Source organism: Lithobates pipiens, unplaced genomic scaffold (assembly GCF_037356315.1).
Source record: "Lithobates pipiens isolate NorthernLeopardFrog02 unplaced genomic scaffold, aLitPip1_a1.2 Scaffold_8, whole genome shotgun sequence".
Taxonomy (NCBI): domain Eukaryota; kingdom Metazoa; phylum Chordata; class Amphibia; order Anura; family Ranidae; genus Lithobates; species Lithobates pipiens.
This window is the reverse complement of record NW_027507903.1, coordinates 222,992,806-223,010,125: the sequence shown is the minus strand read 5'-3', so window position 1 is coordinate 223,010,125 and position 17,320 is coordinate 222,992,806.

Below are 17,320 nucleotides of genomic sequence, written 5' to 3'. Positions count from 1 at the left end.
GGTGTCATTAGGGCAGTGGACGCGCCAGTAGAGCAGAGGTTGGTGTCAGTAGGGCAGAGGATGGTGTCAGTAGAGCAGTGGACGTGCCAGTAGGGCAGAGGTTGGTGTCAGTAGGGCAATGGAAGGTGTCAGTCAGTAGAACAATGGATGGAGTCTGACTGTAGAGCAGTATAGTTTGTCAGTAGGGCAGAAGGTGATGTCAGTAGAACAGTGGATGGTGTTAGTAAGGCAGGATGCCAGAAGTTTTTTATTTTTATTTTTCTCACTTTTCTTTACAATGTTAATTTTTACTTTGAATCTTTTTTATTACAAAACTTTGAGAACAAACAGTACAATAGCCAGATCCTTGGCAAGTCATATCACATAAACATAACAGAAAAAGCATAACATTAGAAAACGGGACAAAATCAAGCCTACCACAATGACCAAGGCCGACCCGTAGTTGGACTCAAAATGAATTTGGCTCTATAAGTGCTTCTAAAGGGTCACCAAGTTATTCTGAATGAGATACAAATCAAATTCAAGGTATATCTCCATAAATCGCACAGGGTACATGTTTACAATATTATTATTCTTTTTTTTTTTTTATAATTTTTTAGCAGCTCTGTTGGGCTTTGGTGAAATATCAGTGGTCTAAATAGACCCCTGATGCCTCACTCTTGATAATGAGGAATGTGTTCCTAGGCTGGATTCACACCTATGCAGTTTTAGTGCTTTTTGCATTTTGCAGATTTGCACTACAGTCCATTTAACATGGTTTCCTATGGAACACGTTCTGTAGTGCAAATCTGCAAAATGCAAAAAGCACAAAAAATGCATAGCTGTGAATCCAGCCTTAATCTCCTTTCTCTATCTCTGCAACCTCAGCTGTCCAGGCAGAATAACCAGGAATACCTCTATCTGGGGGTTGACAAGGCAGGGACGTGATCTACCCGTCATCTGCTCGCGATTGACAGGTAGAATGCAACAGACGTGTTGCTGACCTCTGCACTAAACATACAATTTAATTTAAATAAGTATCTAAGCTGGGGTAATATCATGGTAGAATTTTTTTTATTTTTTTTGGTGTGTTCGCTTTATTGTATTAATTAAACTGTAATGTTTACATAGATTTCTATTATGTAGTCCCAGAATACACACTTGTAGCCACCTGTGTATGTACAATGCTATACTCCAAATAATAAACTGAAAACTGTGTGACATTTTGCCATCAGTCTATTAAAGTGCCGCAGAGTAGTGACTGCATTGAGACTGCATTGAGACATAAAGTACTAGGTTGTCTTGTGCAGAAAGTTAATAAAAAGGAGGAAGTAAAAAGCTGCTCATTATTTTTTATGGCCTTCCTTCCCAGCAGAGTGCCTGTATCTCCCGTCTATTGCATGTTGCTTTATTTTAGTTATTAACTATTCACAATGACACTTTTGTTTTAAATAACCAAACTGGTCAGGTGGCCTATACTATTGTGTTATTCAGTCTTTTATTCAAAGAACTTCTGCCAAGTTGTTGAGAAGACCTTTTTGTCTTGTTCACACCTCACACTGACGTAGCAGTAGACTGTGCACACAATAGTGACTATGAATTTAATCGTTTGCTTGCTTTAGTCATCTGTCAGTGTCATCTTTAATAAGAGAAGGTACCCAAATAACACAATATAAGAAGTCAAAAACTGATTCATAGATATTAAACTGAAAACATATTTATAAAGCAATACTACTTGTTGTTTGTACTACTGAAGGCTCCTGTTTAAGGGGTTGAATACATGACGAGCAGCAAAACAGAGAAACTGGCCTTTGTCCATGATATCAGCAAAAATTCCACGATCACTGGTGGACAAGGTTTGTACATAGCTTTTTGCGTAGAGGGATGCTTTTTGGATGCTAAGGGCAATCTCAAGTTTCCAGGCAGAAAGAACGGTATAAACCTGCTTTTGACGTAGAGGGGCGCTTTCCATTATCCTGATTGTCACATGATTCAAAATGTTTCATACTCAGGATTTTACTAAACCACTATGCAGTGTCCAGGATTACAGTGACTGGTAATATTGAACCCTTGTTTGGATAAATTTCAGTGTTTTTGATTTGATTACCTTATTAAATAAAACGCATTATTATTTTTTATAATTATTTATTGTTATTTATTATATTATAGTTTATGATTTCCTGTTTCAAACTTTATGACATAATCATACCGCCAGGGAGGTTAAAGTGGTATTAAGTCCAAAAACAAAAACATATTGAATTTCAGTTCACCAATTCTTGTATGTGGTGGATGCATTAGTTTTCTTTTTAGATTGTTTTTCCTTTTTTTTTCTAGGTGATCCAAGCAGTTATTTGTTGTTATTGTTATTTTTCAACTTATTTTAACAGACCAAGCTGTCCAGGAAAAGTAGCAGTTAGAGGTTTGAGATAAATCATTTAAAGGATAAATCCACCTTTGGGAATATGTTACATGTTCCACCAGCTTTTAGGGTGGAACATGTAATATGTTCCCAATGCTTCAGCCACTGACCGCTATCTCCCCCCCCAAGTCTGTGGCAGCAGTATGGGAAGAAGTTTCCCATACTAGCTGTCTATTTTTAAAATCAGCAAGGCTATGCGGGGCTCCGCCCACACCATTTATGTAAAACCCTTATAACAAAAGGAAAAAAGTTTGCTGTAACTGCTCAGAAAGTATTAGCTGGAGTTTAATTTCAATTAGTTGATTAAAGGAGAAGTACAGCCAAAGCTTGTTTGGGTGTACTTCTCCTGGGGATCACAGGAGTGCAGTTCATCCTGCACCCCTGTAATCTGTTTTCAGCAGGCTGAAGCACGCTGTCGTCTGATGACACAGAGCTGGTCCAGGCTCAGGCAAGATTGCAACAATGAAGGAAAGGCACCCAGCTCAGCCTCTCAGCAAACCGCTGAGAGCCTGAGCCGGCTGCTCCCACCCCCTTCACAGCCCAGCGCTCCAGTGAGCACAGGTGGGGAAACAGAGCAGAGAGCTGCTGACTGACAGTCGTGAGAGCATTGGCGGTGTTCGATCGCTCGGTTCTCAATGTTAGAGGCACCGGGGGACAGATGCAGCAGATTCTAAAAGAAAAAAAAACATAAATCTCTTTTAAATCCAATCTTAATCTGCGGATTTAACATGAACCTCTCCTTTATTCCTGGATTGACAATGCCAATGTCCTAAGGTGTCCTTTACTCAACGCAGACACCCAGACAGGAAGTGTGTTACTGGTTGGATAGTGAAGTAAATGGGAAAAAACTGAAAATAGAAAATGAATGCAGCCACCACACCTAAGGATTGGTAAACTGCAATATATTACCTTTTTTTGTTTGGGTTTAATGCCGCTTACATTGTTTTACTGAAAGACTTGTTTGCTGAGCTGAATCACTGAAGCTCATAATTCACACACAGCTCAATGATCAGGGGAGTAACGCATCCCCCCTCTCCCTGTCCTGTTTGCATCTGTACAGACTTTCAATTACAGAAAGTCAGATTTAACAACAACAAAAAAAAATGCTGTTTCATGTCCTCTTTTAAAAGAACCTATAATGGTTGGCAAAACCAGAATTACAGTGTTAAATGTTGTTTTCAATACATTTTTGTTCCTTAGAGCGGCAGTAAATTTACATAAAGAAAAGAACCTTAAGGTTTGTCTTTAACATCTTCTTGGCAATCACCTCTTCTGGAACGCACTGATCTCCACTCATCTAGATAATGTGAATGTCAACACAAGGTTAAATTGCATAATAATATGAGACATTTTCTTTAGTCCTTTTAAGCCCTGGTTCACATTGGTGCGATTTGGAATGTGATTTGACATGTCAAATCGCATACCAAATCAGCAGCAATTGCCAGAAATGGCACCGATTTCCAAAAGTAGTTTCTGTACTACTTTTGGGGATTTCGGGGTGCGATTTCTATTGACAAACCCACACAGATGTCTGGGAAATTGTCCACGAAATCGGGACTGATATGCCGATGATAAAAAGCTGTATAAGCAACACTAGCGCCACTGTATAAGTCATATGAAATAAATACATTTTTATAAATACCATTTTAATTGTTAGAATTTAATGGTGATACATTTTTAACATACACTTTTTTGCTGATTGTACAATATGTTTTTTATTTCCATTCCTAAAACTTGTTTGCGAAAAAGAAGATTCAAATTATGCACTGTAAGCCACCGGAGAAAAACAATTCATCCTTTTAAAAATTTTACAGAAAAATATTTGCATGCTTAGCTATTTAAAAAATGCAGATATTCACAATGATACAGTATACGTTTTATGTCCTTAAGGAGAACCACATGTTATTCCTTAAATTGGTTTGGGATAAAACATATCTTTCATATTTAAATTTTGCCAAGGCCGTTTAGATTGTTAGTGAGGAAACCAGAAGTGTTCAAAGGGTGTGGTAGCATAGGAAGTGACTAGTGATATGTGCCTTGGCTCGGTAACATGAATCAAAGCACAGCCATTTTTTTTTACCATCCCATGAGATCAGCTGGAGTGCTTGGAAAGAGAATATTAGAGTAGACATAATTATGATCAAAGAGACATCAAATGCTGTTAAAATATGTCTGTGTTTGAGTTAACATATTTTAGTGAAGAATTCAAAATAGGATGGCGGACTGCTTTCGATGTACGATATATGTATATATATATTCAAATCCACATTGAAAGTTTTAAGCAACGTAGAATTCTTAGAAGCAATGTTATTTTATGTGTTCTTTAAAAAAAAAAAAAAAAAAGTTTCCATAAACACTTCCTATAAGACTAGCTGCAATGTTTCTTTCTACTGCAGGAACGTGAGCAGATACATTGTAGAGATCTCTGCCAGGTGCTTGGGATCCCCTTGTTGACTAATTTTAGAGACTGGGTCAATAGCTCTGAAAAAGAATGTACAGTAGTACCTTGGATTACAAGCATAATTTGTTCCAGAAGCATGCTTGTAATCCAAAGCACTCATATATCAAAGCTAGTTTCCCCATTGGAATCAATGGAAACTCAGATAATTTGTTACAGTGTCACTGATAGTGTATGCAGTACCACATGTGGCCAGAGGTGGGGGGGGGCCGGAGACACTCAGAAACACTTGGAGACACTCCAAGACTCTCAGAGACACTCAGGAACCGAGTTTTTCTGAGTGTCTGAGTGTCTCAGAGAGTCTTCAAGTGGTCTCCGAGTGTCTCCAGCACCCCCCCACCTCTGGCCACATGTGATACTGCACACCCCAGGGGCTTGAATGCTTCTCGTCTTGCGAGACAACGCTCGCAAATTGAGTCAGGATTTAAAAAAAAAATGCTTCTATTGCAAAATGTTCGTAAATCGTGTTACTCGCAATCCAAGGTTTTACTGTATATCCCTTGAAAGCATTAGCATTCTTTCATTGGTTTGTGCAATGTTGCTAAGGTCTCCCTGGTCATAGAGGTCAAAGATACTATTGACATAGCATTTATCTCAAGCTTGTGTATCTACTAGATTTGTGAGTATTATTTTACCTATTTTACTAATAGAATACAAATGGACCTTTCTATGATAGATAGCTATATTCTGGGTTAGAAGGGTTAGAAACTGGAGTGAATTCTCATATACCAACAATTGCATGTTGATGGCATCCTGGGTGGGCTTGGATTTTCTTTTTTATCTGAAAATGAAATCAAAAGTCCCTTTTTACACAGCAGGTATACTTGCACACTTTTCAAAATTTAAGAGATTTTGTTACCTAGCACAAATTTGTTAAATGTTACTCCATGCCTAAAAGTTTGCTAAACAGTACCCTGTCACACATATGTACTGAACTTGCTCCCTTTTGGTCTGCTGAATCAAACATAGACATTTTTTGTTATATCTGTTCGATATGTGAGGAACATTCCAATTCATCCTGCAGAAATCTTATGAGCTAATAACTCCCTGATCTCTCTGCCTGTGCACAAGGAGGGCTTATGGAGACAAGGAGGGGGGCATAAGATGAGGTGAGGCAGTGACGGCTGGTCTTAAATTTTTTTTTGGGGGGGGGGGGGCGTCGCTTGATCATCAGCCCACCAGCCCCGCACTTACCCCATCGAGGTCGCGTGCAGTGCTTCCTCCTCGTCTGCTTCACCCTGCGTCTCCTTCTTCTCTGCATCAGGGCGGCTTCCCCTGTGTCTTCTCCTCCTCCCCCTCTGCGGCCAAAATGATTGCTTCTCCTCTCGGCCAATCGGGTGAGTGAGGTGAAGTCTATGTTTCATGTAGGCAGGGCTGACAATGTGCGCTTTGGAATTCAATTGGAAAACATTGTGTTGTCATGTCAAAGAGGAAAATAGTGAGCAGTATTTTTATGGCACATAAACTGTTATTTTGAGTGTTTAAAGCAATAAATATTGGGAAATGTACACATATTGCAGAGATGTACAAAATATGTTTTTTTTCCATTTTGACTTGACATATGCTTTTATTCAGCGCTATAGAGATCTATCAACTGTTGCTTTGTAAGTAGTACTGTATAAGACAAATTATATTTTATTCTATAATACCTTATGAACTCCATAACACCATTCCAAGCTGAAGGCATCAGTTGTGGTGCCAGTCAAACTCCACATATTATTGCTCTTCCTAGCAATCAGAAAACTCTAAGGCCGCGTACACACGGGCGGATTGTCATTCCAACTTAGTCCGCTGAACCGTGTTTCAGCGGACAATCCGCTTGTGTGTGGGCTTCAGCGGACTTTTTCAGCGGACTGTCTGACGAACAAAGTCTTACGGAATTTCCGTAATACAGTCCGTTCAAACTTGGTTTTGTCCGTCCAAACTTGGTTTCAGCGGACAGTCCGCTCGTGTGTAGGTAAGTTGGACGAACTAAGTATGGCGCATGCTCAGAAAGGATTTACACGGCCGAAGGTTGCATTGCAGTGTATAGGACATCGTTTTTCTAGTCCCGTCGTACGTGCTGTAGACGTCATCGCACACGCTTTCAGCGGACTGTCTGCTCATCGTGTGTGGTCAAGTCCGTTCATTCAAAATTTGGACGGACTGTCTGTCGGATTGTCTGACGAACTTAGTTGGCCAGACAATCCGCCCGTGTGTACGCGGCCTTAGGCCACACATTTAATTAAGTTTATGGAATGGCTGGCAAGATTTAGCCCAAATAGAAAATAGAAGAGCAACTGATAGGAGTGTCCCTGCCACTTTTCCAATAACAAATAAGTAAGTGGTGTGTTGCGTTCCATTTTTTAGATTGCATATGTCTCAAGTTGTCTTTGGAATACTACTAATCAACAATGGCCATAAGGTTCTTGTTTATATATAAAGGTATTTAGACTTGCAAATATAATCCAACAGCCTTCAGTCACTTAAGTCTGTCTGGGGTGTTCACAAACAAAAAATGTCCAGCATCCATAATGCACCTGTTAGCCATAGATACTGTCATCTTTGTCTAGCCTATAGGTAACATGATTGCTCTTTGTGAAGCATTTTATGCATGCCATGTAAAAGGCTGCTTTGATTATTGGCAGATCAAGTGTTCCTTTTTAAATCTGCGCTCTTGGCACCTGCCTTATCCCTTTTATTGCCCCACCCTTCTGTGAATCTTGTCTTGGATTGGTTTTACCTTTCCATGAGTTTGGTGATATTGCTTGCGATCCTTACCCGGTATTTTTTTTTCATTGCCATAGCTATTTATCTAGCTAAATATCTTACTTGTCTCTTTTTCCCGGCAGTCCAATGTTTGTTTGGTTGTGGTTTCCTGTCTCTGCACTACTCTTTACTCTCATTCCATTCTGTTTTCACCTGGCTTTCTCTGTTAATCCTTTATATTCCCCAGTTGTGTAATTTAGCCTCAATTCTGTTCTTTGTTTTCACTCTCTGTATTCCATGTTTTTCACTTACTTTCATTGGCAAGACAACCATGAGGTACACAGAATGGGAGTGCCTTTTAGCTTAAATCTGTTTCAACACTAAATGCTCTGTAAAAATAACATCCATCTTAGATCCTGTGCTTTGGGGTTTGCTTTTCCCCATGAAATAGAGGCAAAGATGTATTCTATCACTTGCACTTGTTTTTTCATTGCCTGATTGTACTCTGATCTCTTGATTCAGATTGATGAAGTCTAGGCTCTGACCTCTGTTCTGGCTAGCTACCATCTCTACCTCTGGAACCTTGTCTTAATATTTGGTGTTGCCTGTAGTTGCCAAATGTTTTTGCCCTCAGTGACCATACATCACCTCCAAGAGGCTTTCAACCTTCTTGACTCTGACCAGAAGTCCCATGCTGATCCTGATACAATATAAATACTGCACTTGGTGACTGGCTCTTCATTAAAATTTATTGGAAAAAACAAGTGGAAACGACAACTGATAGGGCATCTGATTCATGTCACTGATATGGAAAAAAGCACCGAGGCTCTGTTGGCTGGCTTTTCTATTTGGATCTAAAGTACTTTCCAATTAAGAACATTTTATTGTGCATTTTTTTGTATTTGGACTGTTGCTTGTGGATAGAATTTAAGATGTATGCTGTTGTAAGTTTGAGTAGTTTTGCATTAAGTACTTTCTAACACTGAATACTGTTGCAGTTTATTAGGTCAGCATCATAAAGGTATACTCCAGATCTGCCATTTAAGGTTGTGGTCAGAAAGGAATTTGGGACCAGTTTGTTTTACAACGTAGTATAGCAGAGCAGTTGGGTAACTATGCCCAGTGATTTATTTTCTTGAAGATATTTACAGGCAGTTAAGGAGTCATTGAATTTGTAAGGGACTACAACAGCAATAGCCTAACAATACTGGGGTTGTGGGATTCTGTGCCATTCTTTAAAAGTCTGCATATACTGTACTTTATCAATAATGTGTAGCTAACAAATATCCAACTGCAGTGGAAGTATGATTTCTATCATGCTGCCACATGGAAGCTCAACACCACAAACCATTACTATAATTAGTCACATTAACTGCAGTAAAACAATTTGTATGGGGCAGTAATTATGGGAATAGGGACCAAGGACCATGGATGCTAAAGATATGCCACTAATTTGAAAATATACATTTTTGTTCTGCTTGATTTCAGTTTGTGTCTCCCCATATAAATGGTTAAGGGGTCCATAATACCCCTACTCATTCACAAAAAAAGTATACAAGCAGCAAGCTAAATTCAGTCAGACCCGGGATTTAGATTGAACTAGAAGCTCCAAAGTTTGCAAAGGCACGTGCACAAAAAGTTACAAAACTTAATGGATCAAAAAACATGAAGGATATAAACACAATCCTATACAACACCCTGCAGCTTCATAAAACAAGCTGTACAGGCTGTAGCAGCTTTGCATACCCAAACCAAAGTCCTCCATACAACATGGTTTGTCTTAAAGGGGTTGTAAAGGCAGAAGGTTTTTTTTATCTTAAAGTCTTCTGTGTGTAGCAGCCCCCTTCAGCCTTACCTGAGCCCCCTCTCTACTCAGGGATGTCCATGAATGCCATTCCAGGACTCTCTCCTGATTGGCTGAGGCACAGCAGCAGCACCATTGGCTCCCGATGCTGTCAAACAAACTCAGCTAGCCATTCAGGAAAGAGAGGGGGTGAGGGCGAACCACAGCTCTGTATCTGAATGGACACAAGGAGCTGCAGCTCAGCACAGGTACCCCCATAGCAAGCTGTTTGCTGTGGGGGCACTCAACAGGAGGGAGGGGCCAGGAGAAGTGAAAAGGGACTCGGGAAGAAGAGGATCCGGGCTGCTCTCTTGCAAAACCACTACACAGAGCAGGCAGGTATAACATGTTTGTTATTTTAATAATAAAAAAAAAAATACTTTACAATCCCTTTAATGAAACCGGTCAAATTGTAGTGGATAAGACAGCATAAGTACATAAATCAGCTCTTAATATATGTGACCTTAAACCATTATGTATACTCTTGAACTGGTAAGTAAGAGGTATGCCAATACATGCATAATATATATTTGAAGCTAGTTAAGACTTCTATCTCTGAGGTTTAAGGGCTAAGGTTGTGCAGATGAGATTCCCATGTCCCTCTGACAGACCTATTGTGATAAAGTTATTTATACATAATCTATTATCTGTATCCACTGATTTGAAAACATTTTTTTTTTAGTTTGTCTTTATGGATCACTAATAAATGGGAGATGAGAGACAAATATGTCTTCGAGGTCAGAAATATACTGCTTTAGAGATAAGAGTCTGGCTACAATTATTCCAAAAATAGTAAAAATAATAGTAAAAAATTGTAAAAATGAGAGGGAGAGACAAACCAGGTTTTAGCTTGAAAAATTTAGAGTGTATTATGTGAGAGACAATACAGTGAAGCTCCAAATGGCTTCGGGCAGGAGCTGCCATCTGAATCTGACAATAAAAAGCTACACTATGACCAACAGCAAGTCTGGCAGCCTTAGCCCAACTTTGTCCAAGTTCTTTGTGCTCGAACCCATCGCATGAATTCGAATGGAAATTTCCTGGCCTAGGTTGACTCAGAATGGCAGATTAAAGCTACAATTTCTTTTATTTCGAAAAGGCATTTATATTTTTTGTTTTTATTTGTTTTGTGAATCTATTGGTTTGGGTTGCACACAGGAGAGGCCAAGCCATGCCTACAATTCCTCTGCTTTTCCAGCATAATCTTTCTTTTCCTAGGCACTCATCAGGCAGTATCGCTTTTTTATGATAATTTATTTAATTATATTCAGGGCACTGAAGGCAATGCCTACCTATCTGAGCTTAAACCTACAACCATTCTAAGCCCTATACTAACTACCCTGTAAAGGAAACATGTGTATACTTATCTAATGTAAGTGTACTTCAGTCAGGTCACATGATCTCCCCAGCGGCCAGCTTCATGGGAGAGGAGAGAACAGCGACAATGACTGCATTGCCTGAGCGGTGACATCACTCATCACCCATCCACTATCCCTATCTCCTCTGGAGTTGAGAGTTGATCACATGACCAGACCGGAGAGCCCTTTGATTAGGTAAGTTTATGCAGCCTCAGCCACCAATTCCTCCAGCACCATTTTGGCCCCTTTTTATCTGCAATAAGGCAGGGATTAGTGACTAGACATGGGCGCCGTCAATAAATTATTTTCGTTCTGTTCCATTTTGATTCGTAATAAAATTAATTCGTAATTCGTATTTCGTGTCCGAAATTCCGTTCTGTTTCGTACGAAATACGTGTACGAACGTTCTTTACAATGAATTTAAAGGCAAAAAAATTGCTCATTATGCTTATTATAACTTGCAGAAGACTTCTGTGATAGAAGTCAATGTAAGTTGCCTGAAGACATCAGTGAAGCACTTTCCTCCTCTCTGGGCAGGCTGCCAAGAAAAGAACAAAATGATACAATGTTTCTTCTTCAATGGGCTGAACTCCTTGTGTAGAAGTTCTCAGTTTAACCATTTAAAGACTAAATCTTTTCTGACACTTGTTGCTTACAAGTAAAAATCCAGTATTTTCTGCTAGAAAATCACTCAGAAGCCCCAAAAATTATATATATATTTTTTAGCAGAGACCCTAGGGAATAAAATAGCAGTTGTTGCAATATTTTATGTGACGCGGTATTTGCGCAGAGGTCTTTCAAACGGTGTCAGATCACTCTATCACGGTGCAGGTGTCAGTGCTCTATATCACGGTGCTGGTGCTGGTGATCATCTCCTGCACCCTTTTCTTTGCCTACCCTGACCTTCCCTCGCCTCCATTATCTCAAGATTCCTGCATTTTCAGAATTTCACATATAAAAAAAGAATGCTTGTAGTTGTCGATCCCAGATTCACCTCATACATGTGTTAAGTCCCGGTGCTGGTGTCAGATCACTCTATCACGGTGCAGGTGTCAGTGCTCTATATCACGGTGCTGGTGCTGGTGATCATCTCCTGCACCCTTTTCTTTGCCTACCCTGACCTTCCCTCGCCTCCATTATCTCAAGATTCCTGAATTTTCAGAATTTCACATATAAAAAAAGAATGCTTGTAGTTGTGATCATCTCCTGCACCCTCTTCTTTGCCTACCCTGACCTTCCCTCGCCTCTATTATCTCAAGATTCCTGAATTTTCAGAATTTCACATATAAAAAAAGAATGCTTGTAGTTGTCGATCCCAGATTCACCTCATACATGTGTTATGTCACGGTGCTGGTGTCAGATCACTCTATCACGGTGCAGGTGTCAGTGCTCTATATCACGGTGCTGGTGATCATCTCCTGCACCCTCTTCTTTGCCTACCCTGACCTTCCCTCGCCTCCATTATCTCAAGATTCCTGAATTTTCAGAATTTCACATATAAAAAAAGAATGCTTGTAGTTGTGATCATCTCCTGCACCCTCTTCTTTGCCTACCCTGACCTTCCCTCGCCTCTATTATCTCAAGATTCCTGAATTTTCAGAATTTCACATATAAAAAAAGAATGCTTGTAGTTGTCGATCCCAGATTCACCTCATACATGTGTTATGTCACGGTGCTGGTGTCAGATCACTCTATCACGGTGCAGGTGTCAGTGCTCTATATCACGGTGCTGGTGATCATCTCCTGCACCCTCTTCTTTGCCTACCCTGACTTTCCCTGGTCTCCATTATCTCAAGATTCCTGAATTTTCAGAATTTCACATATAAAAAAAGAATGCTTGTAGTTGTCGATCCCAGATTCACCTCATACATGTGTTATGTCACGGTGCTGGTGTCAGATCACTCTATCACGGTGCAGGTGTCAGTGCTCTATATCACGGTGCTGGTTCTGGTGATCATCTCCTGCACCCTCTTCTTTGCCTACCCTGACCTTTCCTCGCCTCCATTATCTCAAGATTCCTTAATTTTCTGAATTTCACATATAAAAAAAGAATGCTTGTAGTTTTTCGATCCCAGATTCACCTCATACATGTGTTATGTCACGGTGCTGGTGTCAGATCGGTGCTGGTGTCAGAGGTCGACCGAAAAAATAAAGGGCTAACTTGCGTTTGAAAGACCTCTGCGCAAATACCGAGTCACATAAAATATTGCAACAACTGCTATTTTATTCCCTAGGGTCTCTGCTAAAATATATATATATAATTTTTGGGGCTTCTGAGTGATTTTCTAGCAGAAAATACTGGATTTTTACTTGTAAGCAACAAGTGTCAGAAAAGATTTAGTCTTTAAATGGTTAAACTGAGAACTTCTACACACGGAGTTCAGCCCATTGAAGAAGAAACATTGTATCATTTTGTTCTTTTCTTGGCAGCCTGCCCAGAGAGGATGAAAATCCTTCACTGATGTCTTCAGGCAACTTACATTGACTTCTATCACAGAAGTCTTCTGCAAGTCATAATAAGCATAATGACTGAGATCCGGAATTCGTAAACAAAAGTTCGTATTCAGTACAGAATTCGGACGCACGGCAATTCGTATTTCAGATCCTCCCGAACGTACGAATTTTGAGAAATTCGGACGAATTTGAGATTCGTACGAAACGAATCGCACATGTCTATTAGTGACACAATCCACCTTGTGTTCCCCTTGAGCACACGCTACAGGGTCTAGTAGATGGGATCGCTTACACAAAAAGCATTCACTACAACTCTTCCCAAATTTAACGCAAAGTTCCTTACCTGAATGGTCCTACATGAACATATTCCAACCATTTACTTTTTCTAAAAAATATTTTCATGATTTACATTTTGTACCATGTTTTAATTTAAAGTGTGTGTAAACCCTCACATATACCCAGTGAAGTGAACAGCCTCAGATGATACACAGAGATGAAACAAATCCTCCAACATAGGTTTTACTTGCTTATCTGCAGTCTTCTCCTTTCTATACCCTTTCAGAAGTGAAGATCGTGTTAAAAATCTTAAAAATCTTGGGGTTCCGCCCAGCATGTGCTGGGTGGAACCACAGCTTGAAAGGCCCTGGCAGGGTAATCAGCCATAGGCGCTGTGACCTCTTTATAGGTCGAATTTAAAGCAGATTTTTCTTGGTGATGGTCACATGCGGTGTGGATAATATAAGGAATATTTGGAATAATTCTATGAACTCTGACTGGGAATTCAGGAGTGTGACATTTTCTTTCACTACCTAAAATACCTAAAATTCTGCACCTTGTCCCTTTTTTGTCACATAAGACTGTGTAACGCTGGAGTTATATATATATATTTTTATACTTATTTCTGTTTATTGCAATCTAATAATTTATTTCTTGATTAAGGACTGTTTATTGCATCAATAATCTGTTGACTTATCTTTATTATGTAGCGCCCACCACCTTTAGGTGGGTGCTAACAGATTAGAGTCAGGAGAAATTTCCAGTGCCTTACTGTTTTTTGTTTAGGCCTGGTAGATTTGATCTGGGTTTGGGAGGAGCAGTAGAATAGAGGGGGGTGTGACCACCTGTCCTTCAACCTGGAAGACCTCCCTTGCTTCTCCAGGGTAATGTTCTGGAAAGAAGGTGGGGCAGGGACTGAAGAGTAGGCTGTGTAGGTGGCCCTAGCCCAATCATAAATTTTTATGGGCAGGGGCGGGACAGACATATATACGGAGGTCACATGCTTCCTGGGGGAGGTGGGAAGAGACTAGGTTGAGAGATCCTCACAATGTAACCATCAGGAGCAGATTCAAAACCAGCAGTACTGTAATGAACTACACCAGCAGCTCCCAAGGTAGTAGTGTGCTACAATTAAGTATGTCATGTTAAACTTTATGCGCGACTCTGCCCCTTGTTATATTGTTTTTTGTGATATCACAGATATGAGTTTCTGCTTTTTATGAATTATTCTAAAATTATAATTTATAATGTTTACTACAAGTGCAGTTTCTCTTCCCTTATACAGGACACTATGTAAGTTGCTCAAATAGGATAAAATGTTTCAACATGAGCCAGCAAAAAGGGAAAGAGAAGAAGGAAGAGATCTTCCAGGACATGAAAATGTTGGCAACAGTGAGAATAATAGGGAAATGGATTTTTCATAGATAAATTCAATACATTTATTTTATATACGTTTATCAGTAGCATCTGTAGTGAGTGTTTTTTAGTCCTTAATGATCTGGGTCTGCTTCCCAGTAATTATATATGCAGCAGGGCAGACCAATATTTTGAGTGCATATCTGGCCACCTCCATGTAGTGGTACATTCTTGAGACCCATTGGTCAAGCTCCCACAAACAAAGCACAACTTTAACCACTTGAAGACCAGGCATTTTCTGGCAATTTTTGTTTACAAGTTTAAATCTGTATTTTTCACTAGAAAATCTACTTATAGCTCCCAAACATTGCCTTTTTATTTTAGCAGAGACCCTGGGCAATAGAATGGCAAACATTGCAATTTTTTATGTCACACGGTATTTGTGCAGCAGTTTTGCAAACACAATTTTGTGGGGAAAAAAACACTTTAATGAAATAAAAAACAAAACACAATATTTACCCCAATTTGTTTGTAAAGTGCGAAAGATGATGTTACGCAGAGTAAACAGATACCTAACATGTCACGTTTTTAAAGTTGCGCACGCCCGTGGAATGGCGACAAACTACATTATTAAAAAATCTCCATAGGCGATGCTTTAAATGCCTTTACAGCAGGGGTCTCAAATTGGCAGCCCTCCAGCTGTTGCAAAACTACAAGTCCCACGAGACATTGCAAGGCTGACCGTTACAAGCATGACTCCAAAAGGCAGAAGCATGATGGGACTTGTAGTTTTGCAACACCTGGAGGGCCACCAGTTTGAGACCCCTGCTTTACAGGTTACCTGTTTAGAGTTACTTTTGCTCTAACGTTCATGGTGATACCTCACATGTGTGGTGCTAACACCGTTTGCATATGCGTGCGTGACCCTAAGGGCCGGTTCACACTGCGGGCGATGCGAGGCGACACGACTTGCCTCGCCGCAATCTGACAAGTTGCCCCCGTTCTGTACAATGGAACCGTTCTGAGAGGAGCGACTCGAGTCGCTCCGACTCAGAAAAAAGGTTCCTGTACTACTTCTGGGCGACCTCGGGGCGACTTGCATTGACTTCTATACAGAAGTAATTTGCAAATCGCCGCTGAGGTCGCGGCAGGTCGCGGCGAGGCAAGTCGGTGTCGCCTCGCATCGCCCGCAGTGTGAACCGGCCCTTAGTATGAGTTCAATTCTGTGCACAAGCACGGAGGGAGGGGACGCTTTAATCTTTTTATTTTTACACTGTCCCTTGAACTTTTTTTTTGTTATCACTTTTATTCCTATTATGTAAACATTCCTTGTAATAGAAATAAGGATGACAGGTCCTCTTTATTGAGTGATCTTGGGTCAAAAAGACCCCAAATCTCTTCTTTACCTCAAACCGCTTACCGACCGCTTCACGCCAATATACGTTGGCAGAAGGGCACGTACAGCCAAAATCACGTATCTGTACATTGCCCTTTAAGAGGCGGTGGGGGTGTGCTCACGCGCCCGCGGGAAGCTCCGTGAGTGTGGTCGCGGGTCCTGCGGACTCATGGAGAGGAAGAACGGGTAGATGCTAAAGTAAACAATCATCTCCCTGTTCTGCCTAGCAACAGTGACACGGATTGGATCCCTGTGATTGGAGCAGAGATCAGTGATCTGTAAAACACAGCCACGCCCCCCAAAGTTAGCAACATGCCCCTAGGACACACTTAACCTCTACACTGCCACCTAGCGGTTAACCCCTTCACTGCCAGTGTCATTTACACAGGAATCAGTGTATTTGTATAGCACTGATTGCTGTATAAACGACAGTGGTCCCAAAAATGTGTCAAAAATGTCCAATGTGTCCGCCATAATGTCACAGTCATGATAAAAATTGCTGATCACCGCCATTTAAAAAAAATAAAAAATATTAATAAAAATGACATAAAACTATCCCCTATTTTGTAAACGCTATAACTTTTGCGCAATCCAATCAATAACTGCTTATTGCGATTTTTTTTACCAAAAATATGTAGAAGAATACGTATCAGCCTAAACCGAGAAAAACATTTTTTTAATATATATTTTGGGGGATATTTATTATAGCAAAAAGTAAAAAAGAATGCGTTTTTTTCAAAATTAACGCTTTTTTTTATAGTGCAAAAAATAAAAACCACAGGGTGATCAAATACCACAAAAAAGAAAGCTCTGTTTGTGGGGAAAAAAGGACATCAATTTTGTTTGGGAGCCACGTCGCCTGACTGCGCAAATGTCAGTTAAAGCGACGCAATGTCGAATCGCAAAAAGTGCTCTGGTCAGGAAGTGGGTAAATTCTTCTGGGGCTGAAGTGGTTAAAGCAAATGTTTTTTGACCTTTTGCTTTTTTCTTTTTTTTTTTTTTAAAGTTATCTTTATTGACATTTCAAGATGTGAACAAAACACTACAGAGCCTATTGGGCATACCCTGGCTCGATCACTACAACTTACCAACT